We start from the raw sequence: 18,119 nt of genomic DNA, 5'->3' as shown, positions 1-18,119 counted from the left end.
GATTCTGCTACCTAGGCAGCAAGCTAACCCATGGCGAAAAGACCAAGGAGGATGTAAAAGGTATACTAGTACTGGCAAAAAGGGCATTCCCAATGAAGAGAAGTCTAATTGTATCAAACATAATTCTTACTTTGAGGAAGAAATTTCTGTTAATGTACATTAGCAGCATGGTGCTATAAGGCAGTGAGACATGAAAAGTGTGAAAACAGGAAGAGAAGAGAATAGAAACATATGATATGTGATCCTAAGAAGAATGTTGAAAATTAGATGGACTGATAAGGCAAGGAATGGGGAGGTTCTGAACAATTCCAAGACTGGCTTGATGAACAAGTTATTCTATCAGTTAGAAAATTCAGTCAGTATAAACTACTAGCAACAATTGAAAATTTATAGGAAAAAATTTAAGATTTACAGATTGATGAACAAATGGCTATGTGTGTGCTGAAGAAAGCAAGACAAGAAATCACAAATGTGAAAAGAGAAGAAGAATTGCTTGGTAGAACGAATTTTCGAAATGCAACAACATGTCACATCCCAAATGAAAATACTTATTTGAAACATACGTTTGTTATTCTTAGATTATTTGATAGAGACTTTGATTATGATTACTACATGATTGGATGTCAAAGAAGAAAGACAAACTCGATTATATGTACTTGAAGATATACATCCAAACTGTGAAGAAATGATAAGAATAGAATATAATGATAACTCTATTAACTTGTACAATAAAATGAAAGAAAAATTGAATTAGGATATTAATTTTTACAGAAATTACTTTTCATTGGATAAAGGATAGACTGAGCAACAACTTTTACAAGATGTAGGAAATCTTTGTCTTCACTAACCTGCCTATTACGTGAATTATCAAAAACCTATGATTTGACAGATACTTCATCACCTTTCTTTTTCAAAACTTTCTTCACAAGATATACCTAAGGGCATTTAGTTCTCTGCAAGTCATACTCATAAAAATTTCCTTTAATTTTTTCTCCATCCAATGTCTTACATTTATATGTGACTGGATTTGAATGAATAACATCTTCAATTTAAAAAAAAATCTGTTAGCTAGTTAGCTATATAATGTATTTCAAAAATTCATTTAATCTTGCTGATTCTGACTCAATCACCATTATATTTAAGTTTATCAGTAAGTATAAAGACAGTTATCTTATAATTTTTGTCATTAACTTCCATTGGTTCCGTTTAATGGTTGAATGCTTTGTGTTATTATATTCATCAACCAATTATCACCTAGGTCATTCAGTTTATAATTTCCTTGTAAGTCCAACTTTTTCCACATCTTTACTTAAAATGTTTTATCAAATCTTTCTACAATAGATGCTTTTAATTTAGTAAAAGCTGAATAATGATTAAAATTATATTTTTTATAAGTTCTTGAAAATCGTTATTATCCAATTTTCTAACATTTTCTGTTTGTAAACTTCTTAGAAATCATTGCTTTAAAAGCTTTTCAAAAATTTTGGAACTATTTTTAATAGTTTTATTTTTAACTGAAATAGACCAAGGATATCTTGAAAAAACAACAGTTATAGTTTGTAAATCTTCATAGCCTTTATTTATTTTTTAAATTCCTTAACATTTACCAGGATCGATCTTTCCTAGATCAGCTTGCCATAAATCACGTATACCAAGAGAGGCAATATGTCTTCTTTTAAAATATTTCTCATTTTTCGCATAATTCATTATTAATTTCTTGATGAATATCGGAGTGAGAGAATTTCTGACTGCTTCAAGTATAAAATTTTTTAACAAATTTACCCTGTTTAGTTTTATATATAATACAAATTCTTCAATTATTTTCTACCATTTTTTGTTGTTGTTGTATCTGGTGACATGTCAGTAAAGCTTTTACATTTCAGACATCAAATATGATTGTCTGAAAGGTGATAAGGGTTACTCATTTATATAAGATCAAACTTCAGCAAATAAAATTATTTTTGCATCTACTGCTACAGTTTTAATGCCATCTTCTAATTTCTCAGTTAGAAAATTTGATTATGCAATATTTTTATTGACTGATTAGCAATAGTTATTTGATAAAAATTATCAAATCCACTTAACGAATTGTCAAAATCATTACATGATAGAGCTTTTTCTATGTTTTTATCAATATTAATGCTTTTTAAGAGTAAATACTGCAGCGCTTTGAGTATTTCTGCGTAAATTCCAGAATCACTCAACCTTCTACTATCTTGAACACACGACATTTTAAAAATAATAGTTTATCGGTCGCACCAACGAAGTTGTAATGAAAGAGCATGACAGTCTCAAGGAACTTTTGTATTATTCCGTGAAGTTTAATAACTTTGATTACTGTAGTGGAAAAGAAGAACAGTTGAGATATTGGTAACTGTTGCGCAGTTTGGACATGGAGATGATAAGTGGTGTATTGAGAAACGACATGGTTATCAAGCCAACTGTGACATTGGTGGCATTTGTTACATTACATACAAAAAATTACTTATATGTTTTATATCTATTTTTATTTATAATTTATCAGCATGAATTTTTCTTTGGCTTGAGCATGACTCTTTCTCTCAGGGATATTATCTTTTGTTATCACTTTTAGTTGCGTACATAAGTAAATATGAAACGGGTTCTTGAAGGGCCGCTGTTATTCATGTGCCAACTTTAGATTTTGAACGTGGTGACTAAAATATAGTTGCCATTAACTAAATTGAATGTAATTTTGTTAATTTCTATTTATTGATTGCAAAGCAAGGCTTTAGAGAATTTCGATTGTTGCTGGGGAGCGGCCAAGGTAAAACTTACTGAACTCATGGAATCTGTGTCATTTAAAAACATGAACTTTAACGTAAATTAATTATCTGTTGCAATTTAAAAAAGTTCTTATAACAAAACCTCTTGCATTTACAGTTGCTGTTAACACTTTGAAACATAAATTAATACTTCGGCGCGTAATGGCTGACCACAGGCTGCATCGGAAGATGAGCTTCTCGCAGCGCAAATTACTGAAAAAATGCTTATTAAAAATAGTTAGTCACTGTGAGCATTTGAGGTGACAACTATTACAAAGAAATTCATTTTGTGATAGTAATAAAATTTTATTTTAGCAGAAATACGAATAACGTACATGAAATATGTATAGCCGCTCAATGGCTGCCTTCCATATAGCGAAACAAAACAGTGTGTGTGTGTCATAGAATACGTCCTTCCTCCTCGACCATACAATCGCGTCGCTTTCGATCCTTTATTATTTTCATAGACATTAAATAAAAATCCTTTTCTTAAATTATCGCTGCATATCAGTTGTTTCAACAACATTATCTATATATTTTACACTAATTATATTCATAAAATACGTTAACTGCGGTTTACAACCGATAAAAATGTCAATATTTATGTGACGTACGGTAACACAACCTTAACCTTATATGTAAATCTACATTGTTTTTAAACTTTGGAGACGCCAGGAGACTTTGTAACCTCCCTCTTACTAAAGGGCCTATACTGTTTGTGATGTAAAATATGACCGTGAATTGTGTGTATGCCTAATGGAATTTTAGTAATTGGATAAGGCTATCTTTCCCAAAGAAGTAATACCGATAAGTAGGAGGAAAGAGTACAACCGACCCTTGTGATGGAAAACTCTACTAAAATTAAAATTAATGAAACCGAACAGGGCTTATAATTTGGAAAAATGAAAGTTATTTTGTACATTCACTCACGAACAACACTGGACAGAAAATGGATACCACTGATAATTAATCCAAAAGTTACACTACTGAACGAAAAAGAAATAACTAACAGTCGCCAGCCCACTAGAGCAGTTTACATCCAAAATCCTGTACAAGATGATGGGAAAGAAAAACATGTTCTATTAAACACTGATGTGGCAACTGAAGGTTGTCCCGTTTTTTGACACTAATTTCAAGTGAGTATGTAATGATAAAGAAAACTGAGAAGTCACTCTTACATTATGTTTGGCATTAAATTTTGAAAAAGGCAATCAAGTAATGATTTGAAAATAAGTAATTAAACTGTATGTTAGTATTGAAATTTGTCACGTGAACAATGACTTCCAGTGACCTCAAAATAACGTCATCAAAGAAATTTAGAAACAAAAGCAAGCACTTTTTACTCTGACATTACTTATTTTGCAAATGGGATTTCAGATTATTGTCTGAACAACTGAGCCTTTTTTACTGAGTTGAACAGCTATGAATACAGTGAGGGAGATGCTTTTGATGAAAAACAAGAGGAACAGGATGGTTACTAAGAGGACAATGAGCTTCATAACTGGAAGACGGTCTTCAGTGATTTGCCAGCAATTGTCGACTGTGTCCACTGGAATATCCACCATATACATTCGTAGAGCGATTATTTTTCTAGGTAGCATCGATAGCGGTAGGAAGTGATTTACACGATAGCAGAATAAAAGCTACTGAAAAGGAAATTTGAGAAGCATCAATTCTTGACTGAAGTGTACAATGGCTGCAGAAAAAGTGGAAGACTCTAGTGCAGACTGGTAAGCAGTGTATAAGAACATTAAGTTTTTCCTATAGAAGTGTGCTTAGATAAGTAATGATGGACTTATTTTATCATCTCAAATCTTCATCAAATTATCCATTGAACTAAGACTGCACAAGATGAAGAAACTTGACGGAACATGTTTCAAAAGTTCTAATTTCTCAAGGTTTTTTTTAGACAATCGCCTTTATATATATAAAAAACAAGGGAACAAAATGGCCAGGTGCGAGTAGGAGTCACCCACTTATTATTCTGTACAGATTCAGTTATGCGTGTCATCAGGTATTGTCGAATTTCATTATTCTATGACAACGGGATGTACACTATTGGCTATAATGAGTGAATATCAAACTGTGGTACTCGAATGGATCTTTTGATTACATTGACTTAGAAGTTTAACTTTTCTACACCACGAATTTACCACCCAAGTCGGTACATGACATAAATTGCAACTTGATACTCCTACCTATTCCTGACAGACATATAGACAGACAGGAAGTCTGATAAGAAATAACAAAAACATTTGTTGTGTGATATAACTACAGATTCATAATTTTCGGAATTTTCGTTTACTTGCATACTTAAATCTTGCTTCTTGCCAAATTTGTTTATCCTAGACCAATGGGAAGTAGACAGTAAGTTCTAATAAGTGAGTTTTGGGGTATCGAAATATGTGACATAGATGGTCATATCTTTTGCTTTCGTTGACTTAGAGGCTTACATGTATTACAGCTTTAAGGGAGCATTGACCATAGTATGTGAAAGAAAACTCAAATTGACACGTCTACGTGTTCCTGAGAAAAAGGGATTTAACTGGCAAGTGGATATACAGTCTGATAACAAATGACGAAAAGATGGTTTCCGTGTGACATAATTACAAATTAACAAGTTCAGATTTTTTCCTCTGGTTGTACTATGAAACTTTGCTTCTTGCCAAATTTCGTGGTTCTACATCAACAGGAATACCCTATAGGTTCTGATGAAGGAGTTTGAGAGTGTCAAAATATGTGACGTGGTTGGCGATATCTAGTGATTGCATTACCTTAGAAGCTTAAAATTTTCACCGCCAAGAGACCGTAGACATTAGTAGGTGGCGTAAATTTCAACATCATACTCTACCAGTTTCCGAGAAAAAGGGTTTTTAACATTTCGGCAGACAGAGAGACGGATGGACAAGAAAGTGATCATATAAGGGTCTGTTTTAACCGACTGAGTTACGGAATCCTGAAAAAGTAATTGCTTATGTTAAGGATTATAATCATATTGCAATGGTAAATGCATTGTATATATGAATGAAAGATGAACAAGTTACAATTGCTTTTCGTGAATATAAGATAACGTCAGTGTCAGACCAATGGAAATAACGATGTATACTTTGCTATTTCTCGCCGAAAACTGCACTTGAAGCTTTATGTTAGATCAGCAGTACTGCCTATTTGTTTTTCAAGGTAACGGAAACAAAATTTTATACATTTAAATGAATTTAATTCGTCAGATAAAAATCGATCAACGATCGTCCACTAATCTATCATATCTTTTAGCTGTGGTAATAAGTGAACGCTGTGAAGTGAAATAAGTAATACTGGTAATTTAGATGTGGAAACATTTAATTTGAATGGTCATTGTGCTTGAAAAGTGAGGTACAACAGTTGCACTTAGGTCGATGAGAAGTGCTGCTTAAACTGTAAGTTTTCACCACTAATGCCAGCAAGATAAATTTGCGTATTTTTTTATAGTATAATTAAATTACAACCGTAGTACCCCATGCATTTTGTGTTGGAAGTCTTCCATATTTTGGGAAACAATATAATTATTTAATTAGCTACAAAGTTGCAATTTTCGTTTGTGATCTGTGATTATACTGGCATATTAGGATAAGTAACATTTGTGTGTCTTTGTGTGTGTGTGTGTGTGTGTGTGTGTGTGTGTGTGTGTGTGTGTGTGTGTGTGTGTGTGCGTGTGTATGTGCGTGTGTATGTGTTTGTACACGATAAATAACAAATTATTTTTTGTTCGTGCCAATTGTTATTTTCGAGTTATTGATTTTCCATCTATGTTTCGTTGCACCATCATCTCTGGCTAGGTTTCATTTCTGCATTGTTCCAGCATTATCTTTGGCCATGTTCTGATGAATGTAAAACTAGCAGAAGAGCTCCTTGTACATCATGAAAGTATTATCAGGTTAAGTGATGTATCACACTAAATAATCTCATCAAAACAATTTCGACCTCCCATCCTAAAATTGTGTTTTGTCCGTTTCTCAGTATTTTAGCTACGTTGGATGTGAGTATATATCTTTTACATTGCGCATTTTGACCAAATTTTGGTTTTATTTAAAAGCTGATTGTGGGTAATGCAGGCTAGAGAACTTTGACGGCACATTCTGAGTTTTGTATCTTGCAGCCTTCCTTAGACGTTGCTTTTGTCGTCTAGGTCCAATAAATTGCAATAAAAAGTAATTATATAAATCAATATCGTCTACTACATTGTCTGCTCAAGAGCAAGAACCACAAAGCCCCATTCTATAATGGTTTGATTAGCTAAAACCTTAGTGAAATGCTTGCGAAACTGACATGTTATTACCGCTCTATGAACGTCAGATTGAAATGAGAACACCCTTAAGGTATTTTGGATGTAAAAATACCACTGTAATGCTCGCCAACTACAAAAGAACTAGTGATATGTGGAAGTACTTAATTTGCAGGTGCACTGTATCGTTCAGCAAGAGTAAGTCGAAGTAACGGAATTATTTACCTTCTTCCAGTGGCTGATCTCATTTCAGACTGCCTATTTGTTTTTGTGCTTTCCTGCTTAGGGTAGTATTTTACCTATCAAGCGTTTCCTGCGTCATTAGTTAGGCCTAACTTCTCATGCCAGCTGTCTGTTTAGCATGTTATTTTTGTCACTCGTGTTCAGGCATGGAAATAACGTTGAGGCTCGTACTTAGAGAGCCCAAAATGATGTTTTATGCATCACTTTGACGGGTAAGTGTATCTGTGTGTGTGTGTGTGTGTGTGTGTGTGTGTGTGTGTGTGTATGTAGAATAATACTGTGACACTTGACGTAATAATCGCATTTTTTGAGTGCAGACGTATTTTTGCAGAGTTTTGGGTGTGGAGAGTCACATTGTAACGCTTCACAAGCTTCATAACACGATTAGACGTGGAAAATATTTAATCTGTGGGCAATAACATTGTACATTTGACATATACACTGAAGTATTTTTGTTGCTGACGTATTTTTTCGAGATTTTTAATTTTTGAAAGATCAGTGTGACCCTTGGTAAGCATGATAGAAGCATTTAGGTGAGGAAAGTAGCTTGAGGCTCTGTTGTGCATTATACCATCTATAGATCATACTTAATGTTCGCTATAACTGCTTAACACTTAAATTCATGGTGCAACATTGTGTGTGTGTGCGTGTGTGGTATGCCTTGTTGCCACATTTTAGATGTGGGAATACCTCAAGATTCACCATTCATGAAATTTTTGGCTTAATAACTTTTGAACATTCTACAGAAATTGAGATCTGTCAGATGCTTATGAGCACGACCAAGATGGGTACTCTTGGGGTTTCATCTGAATGGGTACTAAAATTATATGTTGTGATTGTTTCACTACTGGATGTGTTTAAACTCAGAAGAGTGTTCCTGGAGCCACTCTATAGCTTTCCTGGACGTGCGGGTTGTCGCATTGTCCTGCTAGAATTGCCAAAGTCCGTCGGAATGCACAATGGACATGAAAGGCTGCAGGTGATCAGACAGGATGCTTATATGTGTGCCACCTGTCTGAGTCGTATCTACACGTTTCAGGGTTCCCATACTACTCAAACCTCGCACTCCCCACGACATTGTAGAGCCTCCACCAGTTTGAACAGTGCCCTGCTGACATGCAGGGTCCATGTATTCAAGAGGTTGTCTCCATACCCGTAGAATCCATTCGCTCGATACAATTTGAAACGAGACTCGTCCGACCACGCAATATGTTTCCAGTCATCAACAGTCCAATGTCGGTGTTGACGGACTCAGGCGAGGCGTATATCTTTGTGTGATGCAGTGATCAAGGGTGCGCGAGTGGGCCTCCGAAAAAGCATATAGTTGAATGGTTCACAGGCTGACTCTTGTCGATGGCCCAGCTTTGAATCTGTAACAGTTTGCGGAAGTGTTGCACTTTTTTCAAATTGAACGATTCTCTCCAGTCGTCGTTGGTCCCGTTGTGCAGGATCTTTTTCCGGCCACAGCGATGTCGGAGATTTGATGCTTTACCGGATTCATGATATTAAAGGTACACTAGTAAATTATCTTATCGGAAAATCCCCACTTAATTGCTACCTCGGAGATGCTGTGTCCCATCGCTCATGCACCGACTATAACACCATGTTCAGACTCACGTATATCTTGATAATCTGGCATCGTAGCAGCAGTAACTGATCTAACAACTGCGCCAGACACTCGTTGTCTTATATAGGCGCTGCAGCCCGCAGCGCCGTATTCTGCCTGCTTACATATCTCTGTGTTTAAATACGCATGCCTACACCAGTTTCTGTGGCGCTTCAGTGTAAGTAAACTTTTTAACTCACTTGTGTGACTTTCTTACAGATTTTTTGCAGTGTTGTAGACCCTTCGTCTTCATAACATGTTACCTGATCCTGGGGCATAGCTGTGTAATAGTGGAAAGAAGAAACTGTCTGAGCGGTGTGCTGCACCGGAAGCCGTTTCACGAACTCACAAACTCGGCTTCCACAGCAGCAGCGACTGGGCCTTTACAAATCTGGAGACGAGGCCTTTACAAAAACATATGTCTGACCAACTCGAGCGTCAAGCTATTCCCTGTGTCAGGACATAGGACATCAAGGAGCAGGTACAACAGCTGTAGGCCGCGTTGCCTCAGTTGAGGATTCAACGGCTTCATGACATTTCCAAGAACAGGAGTGCCTATATCCAGGCATGAAGATGTATAAAGTCAACTGAAAAGCGGTATAGTACCGGAAAGTTCTTAGTAAATTTAACTCGATTACGTAATCTCTGGAATAACACCAGAGACCCTATAAAGGCACATTTGCATGCCGAGCTTGAGTTTCCGCGGAAACGCGAAATATTAATTAAATAAATAATCAGTGACAAATAAATAAAGCCTATGGCACACAACTGCAGCGCTGTGTCGCTGATAAAACAAAAGCATAATTACGTTACTCTTATGTTTGATTAAGAAGGAGAGCTCTGGTAGAAGTGGTGCGAGAAGCACGTATTTTATTTTATTGTCTGGCACACCGCCATATTTTCATGTTATAGAAGAATACTGCGAGTTGCAACCACACTAGCACTCGATTCTGAAAAGAATTTGTATTTGTAAAAGTAAGTAGGATTATGAACTGTAGGCAATTTCATTGAATATATCTGATTTAACTAACTATGTAACTTTTTTATGTTCAGTAGACAATCACCTCTGTACGACGTATTGGCATGGCTGGCAAATCATTGTAATATTGAGATCAGATTATGAGTCCGTACCTACCGCAGCAGTCTTTGGAAACGATTTAATTACGAAGTCCGATTATTTCAGTTTTATTTCACGGTCAACTACGAGTAACATTGCCTTTACCAAATAGCCATTGTCAAGCGTCTGATTCCGAATAATTAAACGTCCACGTTCCAGATAAGGAAATATCAATTACAACCAATCACAATCATATACATCACAAATAGTGAATAATTGAAATATTTTATTTATTATATTTTATTTTATTTATTTTATATTGGCGACTGCGTGTTGGACTTGTTATTTTGTCATTTGTTACATTGTTCTTTTTGTTTCATGTCAAAAATCAACTTTCTGGACCTGGACGTGAATGTATGAGAGATAACAAAAATCTGAAGATATTTTCCAATTCTAAAGTTTTGCCGGAAGACGCAATGAAACTTCCAGCAAAATAAGGTAAGACGCAGCATCTTTGCATTAGCAGGCTTGACCAGACATATAAATTCAGTGTATTAGCTTTTCAGTAAATTCTGTAGTGTTTCTTTCGCGCATAACAGTTTTCAGTAATAAATTCCATTCTCAGTACTTTTCCCTAAACAATAACGTATGCAACAATACCAATACACGAGTGTACAATATGGCCGACTTCTGTACGATATGATGTAACATGGCCAGCAGCCATTACCAATAATCTCAAATTCAGTTTATATTTTTAAATTAACGGACAGCCATTGTTGCTACGAGCGATTCATGCTCAACTGCATCTTATTTTAAAATCAGTGTCAAATATTTTCTTGAAACATATATCACGTGTGGCATGGTAATAACTAGAAATCAATACGCAAAAATGGAACAGCAAAGACGTACTATTCAGACACAATCCGACTCGGACGAGAGACAAATGTTAGAAAATGACTTTACGACAGCAACCGGTAGTGACGATTTATCAAACATTGACGCAAGTGTTGACGGAAATTTTGACAATAGCCCGTCCACCACAAAAATTTCAAAGTCTCAGTCAGAGCCCATGTTAATGCATGACGTCACGTCTAATGACGCGGCGGGGGCACAGACCTTGCAAACGGTAAACATTGCCAACATGTTACAAATGTTAATGAAACAGAACGCGGAGAACATGGCAACCTTAAAGACACAAAATGACGAAATTAAATCTGACCTCATAGCACTCAAGACAGGTAATGACACTTTATGTAAACGTGTGGAACTTATAGACGCCACACTGACCAAACAGATGAATGAACTCAGTACTAAATTTTCCCAGCTTAATACGAGACAAGAAAAGACTACAACTGACGTAGCACTTTTACAGGCACAAGTAAAAAACCTTAATGTCACGTGTGAAGTTCTTACTGTACAAATTCAAACATATCCTTTAGTGCACGACAACCTTGAAAGACGAATTACTGACGCGCAGAATAAATTTGACAATGTTGAACAACACCTGACTGACATCTTACAATCTGATGCCACAGCTCATTTTCAAAACATTAATAAAGAATTTCATGATTGGGTAGTGAACAAAGACAAACATTTTGATAGATGCTTACGTGAAAATTTACCAACAATTGTGCACGACTCCGTAGCGGAATACATGACTAATAACAAACAGCTGATCAGTGATGCAGTACAATCCGTCACTGCACCCATGAGAGAATTCACCGATCGACCACAGACTGAATGTAACAAAAATATCAGTCAAAATGCACAGTTCAGGAACCAATATACATTCGAGTATGACACACACATACCGCACACGACAAACACACAAGAATAAAACACACCACGACTACAATACATACCACGATGTGCAAACACAAACACAAGCTATTATCATGGTAAACCACAGCAACATTATCGTAATTACTCGCCAGCTGAACATAGCAGTAATTACAGTGGAATAAATCCATATCACAATGCGAAGGAAGAAGAAAGCTTAATGAAACACAGGCAATTTCAGATTTTTATCCCAGAAAAACGAACCATTCATCCGGTGATTTTTCTTAAATCTTTTAGTAACGCATTTCCACGCACTTGGAGTGACCGGAAAAAGATTTCATATATTGTCGGTTACATCCAAGGCGATGCAGCTGTCTGGGCATACAGTCAAGCTGACGTATGTACCACGTACAGTGAGTTTGAGCGTGCTTTTCTGAACAAATTCTGGTCGCAATCCGTCCAGGAGCGACTCAGAAGACAAATTCTAGAACCTGAAATTTTTAACAGTAAAAATGGCAACTTACGCAGATATTTTGAAAAATACTTGAACATGGGACACTTTTTAGACGAACCAGTCGCAACACACGATATACTCCGTGCGTTGAAGGCCAAATTGCCTTTCAACATTAAAGAAAAACTCCTACATATCCCGGATGACGATTCAGATTATTTCTTAACAGCTTTAGATTCGGTTGACATGTTACTTGAAGATCAGCGCTTCGCGCGGCAAAACAGCAGCCACAATGTTTACACTAGTGGAATGCAAAACATGCAGGCTTGCCAACTCAATTCTGGCGCGCCCACAGTTGGATACGCGGTACAGCAAAAACAGCAAACTCACATGCCGTCTCAATACGGAAATCAAAATCAACACGCGTATTCCAATACAAACAATAGTTACAACAGTAATAACACTTCATGCGGCAATCCATACAAAGGGCACCGCGGTAATAACTACAACGGTAACAACGGATACAAAGGGAACGACAAAAGCACAAACAGAAATAGAAATAATAATAACTACGAGCCAAGACAGCGTCAAGGCTGGACTCGTAACGATCAGTACTTTCATTCAAACACTGCTTTACCACAGCAGCCACCAGGACAAAATTGGAGCATACCTTACGACCGACAGGTAAGTTATAATGCGCAACAGCAACAACAACCGCAAAAGTTTGGAGATCACAATAGGCAATATCCGAATGTGAATATAATAGAAATGACACCTGATACACAACCTCAATCTGTGTCAGTACCTAGTACAAATGCTAATCCGACAAACTAGAAACAGTCACTTCTATGCCCCAGGTCGTGGCTGAAGAATTCTTGGGGGGCGACTTCAATGTTAATCAGTTATTTGACACCACACTTGAACAACAGAATAATGATATGCCGAATAACTCTAAACAAAAATTACCTGTTTTATTTATAAGATACAACCACAATAACAATATATCAGATGAACTTTTGCAAGACAGTACACAATGTCGTTCAAACACAAATGAAATTGTTTTAGCATCTACTACTGGTGTAGTAGGTGGGATTCCAACTACTATTATCCTAGATACAGGTGCAGCTGTGAGCGTTTTGTCTTTTAATTTCTATAAAAAGATGTGTGAATTGGAACCCATGCCTGAGTTTCATGCCCAAAACTGTAAAATAACTACTGCACTAGGTAATAAGTCATGTAGGGTTACGAAGCAAGTTTTTGTAAAGATTAAAATAGGTAATGGAACCGTACAATGGCCATTCCTGGTTGTACAAAACCTTGTGACAAATTGCATATTAGGAATAGATATTATGAGCGAGAAGGACTGCATTATAGACTTCTCCGAAGGTAAATGTATTTTAAAGGATAAAGGCAGTGTAATTATTATTGATTTGGACAGGAGAACTCTAAAGCATGACAAAAACTGTACAGGGTACAAGGTTCAGTTAGTACTTGACAATGACATTCAAGACACGCACACACACTCATCTGACACAGAGCTAATGGGCTTGAAAACATTGCTTGATCATAAGATAAATGAAGCTACAGCTCTCAGTGCACATGAACGTATAAAACTACAGGAAGTGTTATCCAAATATTTACAAGTTTTTACCAAACGAATAGGTGTTATCAACACGTATGTGTACAAGATTGAAGTTAAGCCTCACAAGATCTTCTACCACAAGACATATAACGTACCGTTATCTCAACGACCTGCTGTGTGGCAAGAATTAAAACAAATGTTAGACTGGAAGGTCATTGAACCATCCACCTCATCTTACTGTAGTCCTCTACTTGTTGTCAAAAAATCTAATGGAAGCATTAGGTTAGTGTTAGACGCACGAGCAATTAATGAAATAATTTTACCAGTTCACACAAAACCCGAAAATTTAGAAGAGCAATTACAGAAATTTCTAGATGCAAAATATTTTTCCACAATAGATCTCGCTAATTCATTTTGGCAGGTGGGTATCACTCCTGATTCTCGGAAATATACTGCATTTATGTTCGGGGGGCGAACCTATCAGTTTTGTGTTCTACCTTTCGGACTGAATGTCAGTTCTGGGGTATTCATTACAGCCCTGGATACCGTGCTTGGCGACGATTTAGTTGAGACAGTCACACACTATGTAGATGATATACTGATAGCTACACAGTCTTGGAATGAACACGTTGACACACTTCAAAGAATTTTAGAAAAATTTGCACAAGCTGGAGTCACAGCCAATCTTAGAAAATCAAAGTTTGGTTGCAGTGAGATAAAATATTTAGGACATATCATTAATTCACAGGGCATACGTCCTGATCCCAGTAAATTAGATGCTATCAGAAACTTTCCTAGCCCTCGAACTAAAAAGCAGTTAAAATCATTCCTTGGGCTATGTTCATTTTTCAGACGTTTTTTGCCACAACCACTTTTGAACAGTAAACATCTGCTAAATCTACTCAGAAAGAATCAAGTTTGGATCTGGTCAGAACAGTGCCAGAATGACTTTAATACAATTAAACATGCCTTAGTGAATGCAAACTTATTGAGCCATCAAGATTTCAATTTAGATTTTTGTATGACTTGTGACGCTTCACGTACTGGCTTGGGATGTTGCTTATTTCAAGTTGTAAAGAATAAAGAAAAGGAACAGATAAGAATTATTGGGTTTGCGAGTCGTACTTTATCTGAATGTGAGCGTACATACTCCACTACTGAGTTAGAAACACTTTCCATAGTATGGGCATTCAAGAAATTCAATTATTATTTATTTGGAAAACATACAGTAATTTACACTGACCACCAGGCCCTGACATTTTTGTTAACTTGTAAACTTGTACATCCTAGACTATCACGATGGGCAGTTACACTTCAGAACTACTCTTTTGAAATTAAATACATAAGATGTAAGGACAACACCATTGCAGACGCTATGTCTAGACTTCCACAAGGTATGAATGATACCAACAGTGACTTGGAAAATGTAAATGACTACAGGATTCTCTTAATGCAAGATAAGCAGTATCACCAATATTATATTGATATGTGCAGAAACATGGCTGAATTACAAAAATCTGATCCTCACTGGTATAAGATAATAACATTACTGGTAGAAAAACACAATCATCCTTTGACTAAGTATTACAAGTTACACAATGATGTGTTATTTTATCGCCGACATCCAAATGCTACTAACTGGTGTGTATGCATTCCCAAAGAGTCTGAACGTAATCTGATTTGGCACACACACTTAGTTTGGGGTCATTATGGGACGAAAAAGTGTTTAGCAAAGATCAGCACATACTGTTATTTTAGCAATATGAGAAGAAAAATTTACAGGGAACTGAAAACATGTGTCATATGTCAAAAATCAAAACCTCAGAATTTATCCACAAAAACAGATTTACATTCTATTTTACCCAGTAAACCCCATGGAAATTCTGTGTACTGACATCAGTGGACCGCATCCAGCAAGCTCTGGAGGCGTCAAATATATCTTAGCTTTTTACGATATATTTTCTAAACATGTAAAACTTTATGCTTTAAAATCCGCCACTGCAAGTGCTATAATACGAAGATTCTCAAGTGATTACCTGACGCACGTGGGAAAACCTAAAGCAATTCTGTCAGATAATGCAGCATACTACTCTGGGTACAAATGGAGAAATTTCTTGAAGGACAATAACATTAAAAGTATATTTATTTCGAGGTTTAGTCCACAATGTAACGCGACTGAGAGACTTTTCCGAGAATTAAACCGATTCATGAGGACCTATATTTCATCAAAACATACTAATTGGGTGTCCTACCTAAGTCTTTTCGAAGACTTACACAATAACTTAAATATTTACGATACAAATTACACACCTAACGAGATCATGTTCAATTGCAAACAGAACGATCAGTGGATAGAACCATTACCTAAGTTGTCAGACAAGGAAATCACACCAGAACAGAAAATAAAAGAAGTTGTGACTACGCTGACACATCACGCACAGATACGAAACAAACATCACAGAAACACAATAAAAAGAAAACAAAAATTCGAGGTAGGAATGCTTGTACTACTTCGTACTCATCATAAATCTGTAGCACTAAAACGACGCAACGCTAAGTGGCGTCTGCTATATGAAGGACCTTATATAATTATTAACATACCGCATCCTGGTGCGTATCTGTTACAACATCGTAGAACTAACAAAATTATTGGGCTATACGCACACCGAGATCTTAGAGCATTTCATGCGGAATAATGTCAAAGTCATACCCATCAAAACATTGCTAAGCAACTCGAAAAACTCTGTTGCTACAACACAGATAATAAGTAGTATAGAAATTTTCATTTCAGCGGTTCCGGTGACGCAGTTGAAGACAGAAGAACTTTCCTTTCAACGCCGCGGCGCCACCGAGAAGACGGAATATTAAAGTAAAATTTATGATTACGTAGCAGTGAATGATATATTAATTTTTCACGGAACATTTGTGACTGTAGGTACCACTGACTTGGTATGACACCTGACGAACCGACAGACGTCATCTGTGAAGCGATCTTTTACTTCGAAAAATAGATTAGACGCACATCTCTCAACACGAAAAGCATCTATCAGTAGTCAAGGCCACACAGACACTATACACACACGCACAAAACGCGAGGAATCGAACAGTTTTCCGTCTATTATTATTTTGAATATTTATTGAGTAGTGAAAATGCCTGGTCTTGCCTACTGATGTAATGAATGTTGTGTCTAACCAATCTTAATTTCAGATGACATCATAAAATAAACATCGATAAAATTCCAGCAAAACCGATAAAGAGGACGACAAAAATATCTGCAATTCATGTAATCAAATGTGACACAATGTAATAACCCATAGCTATGTAATGATGATGTAAACATGTATATGTGCAACTGAATTATGTTTATGCTAAGAAAATATGTGACGTGTATATGTACGATTACTCATGTTTATTTTTCTTTCAATGATGTATAATGTAACTGTTACTATGTAAAAAATTGGAACAAAACGAGTGCCAAAAAGACATTGCATAGTGAACCACTGTTCACGGACATTAACGAACATTACTAACTCTGCAACCACGCAGAAACCTATGTGAAAGAAACGGTTAATGCCATTCATTATGCATCGTACCTATGTAAACGCGATGAACCATTTCTTTGATTAATAACTACGAACATTTAGGTGAGCTATATTCAGCAAAAAAAAAACTGAAAATGTGAAGTGCATAATTCGTGCATCGTCTAGTGACATTACTACAGTACCTAACTTCAAGATGTTAACTGGATTAAATGGACACAAAGTGCCTGTCCAGAAAACAACACGACGGGTGGAAGAATTTTGGTTGGAACTTCAGGGAATGAAATGTTCTCGAAATGTGACGGACACTCTTACCTGGACTGTCCAAGGATCGACGCCAGCTATGTGCCGTCCGAGGTTCTGGAACCAAGCTTCCACGGAATGAAAAAACCAACTGCACGTGGACCAATTACTCGACGGGTCACGTCAGATCTGTAATAAACAATGCTTTTTGTCACAACGAACTGTAGCACAACGACTATAATGGAAATGGGAAATGGACATGCTTATGTATTAATCACGTTGTTATACAACGATGTTACTGTGATCAAAAAACTTTACCACGACGACACTAACCTGTAAAAAATTATTGTGCAGCAGGTGAATATGAACTGAAATAACGTCACGATGTGTATAGGTCAACGCACCTGAAACATACGGACATTTTTCTTTGAAGTATTTCAAAACAATACTATGTAACTAAGAAACATTCAACAATCTAAGTTGTATTGTGTTATAACAAATATTGTAAATTTAAAACTAAGTTACCTGTCATAGAATGTAGTCTTCATATGAAATCTTGCTTGAATATTTTCTT

Source organism: Schistocerca nitens, chromosome 5, assembly GCF_023898315.1.
Source record: "Schistocerca nitens isolate TAMUIC-IGC-003100 chromosome 5, iqSchNite1.1, whole genome shotgun sequence".
NCBI lineage: Eukaryota > Metazoa > Arthropoda > Insecta > Orthoptera > Acrididae > Schistocerca > Schistocerca nitens.
Note: the sequence above shows the minus strand (reverse complement) of the source record.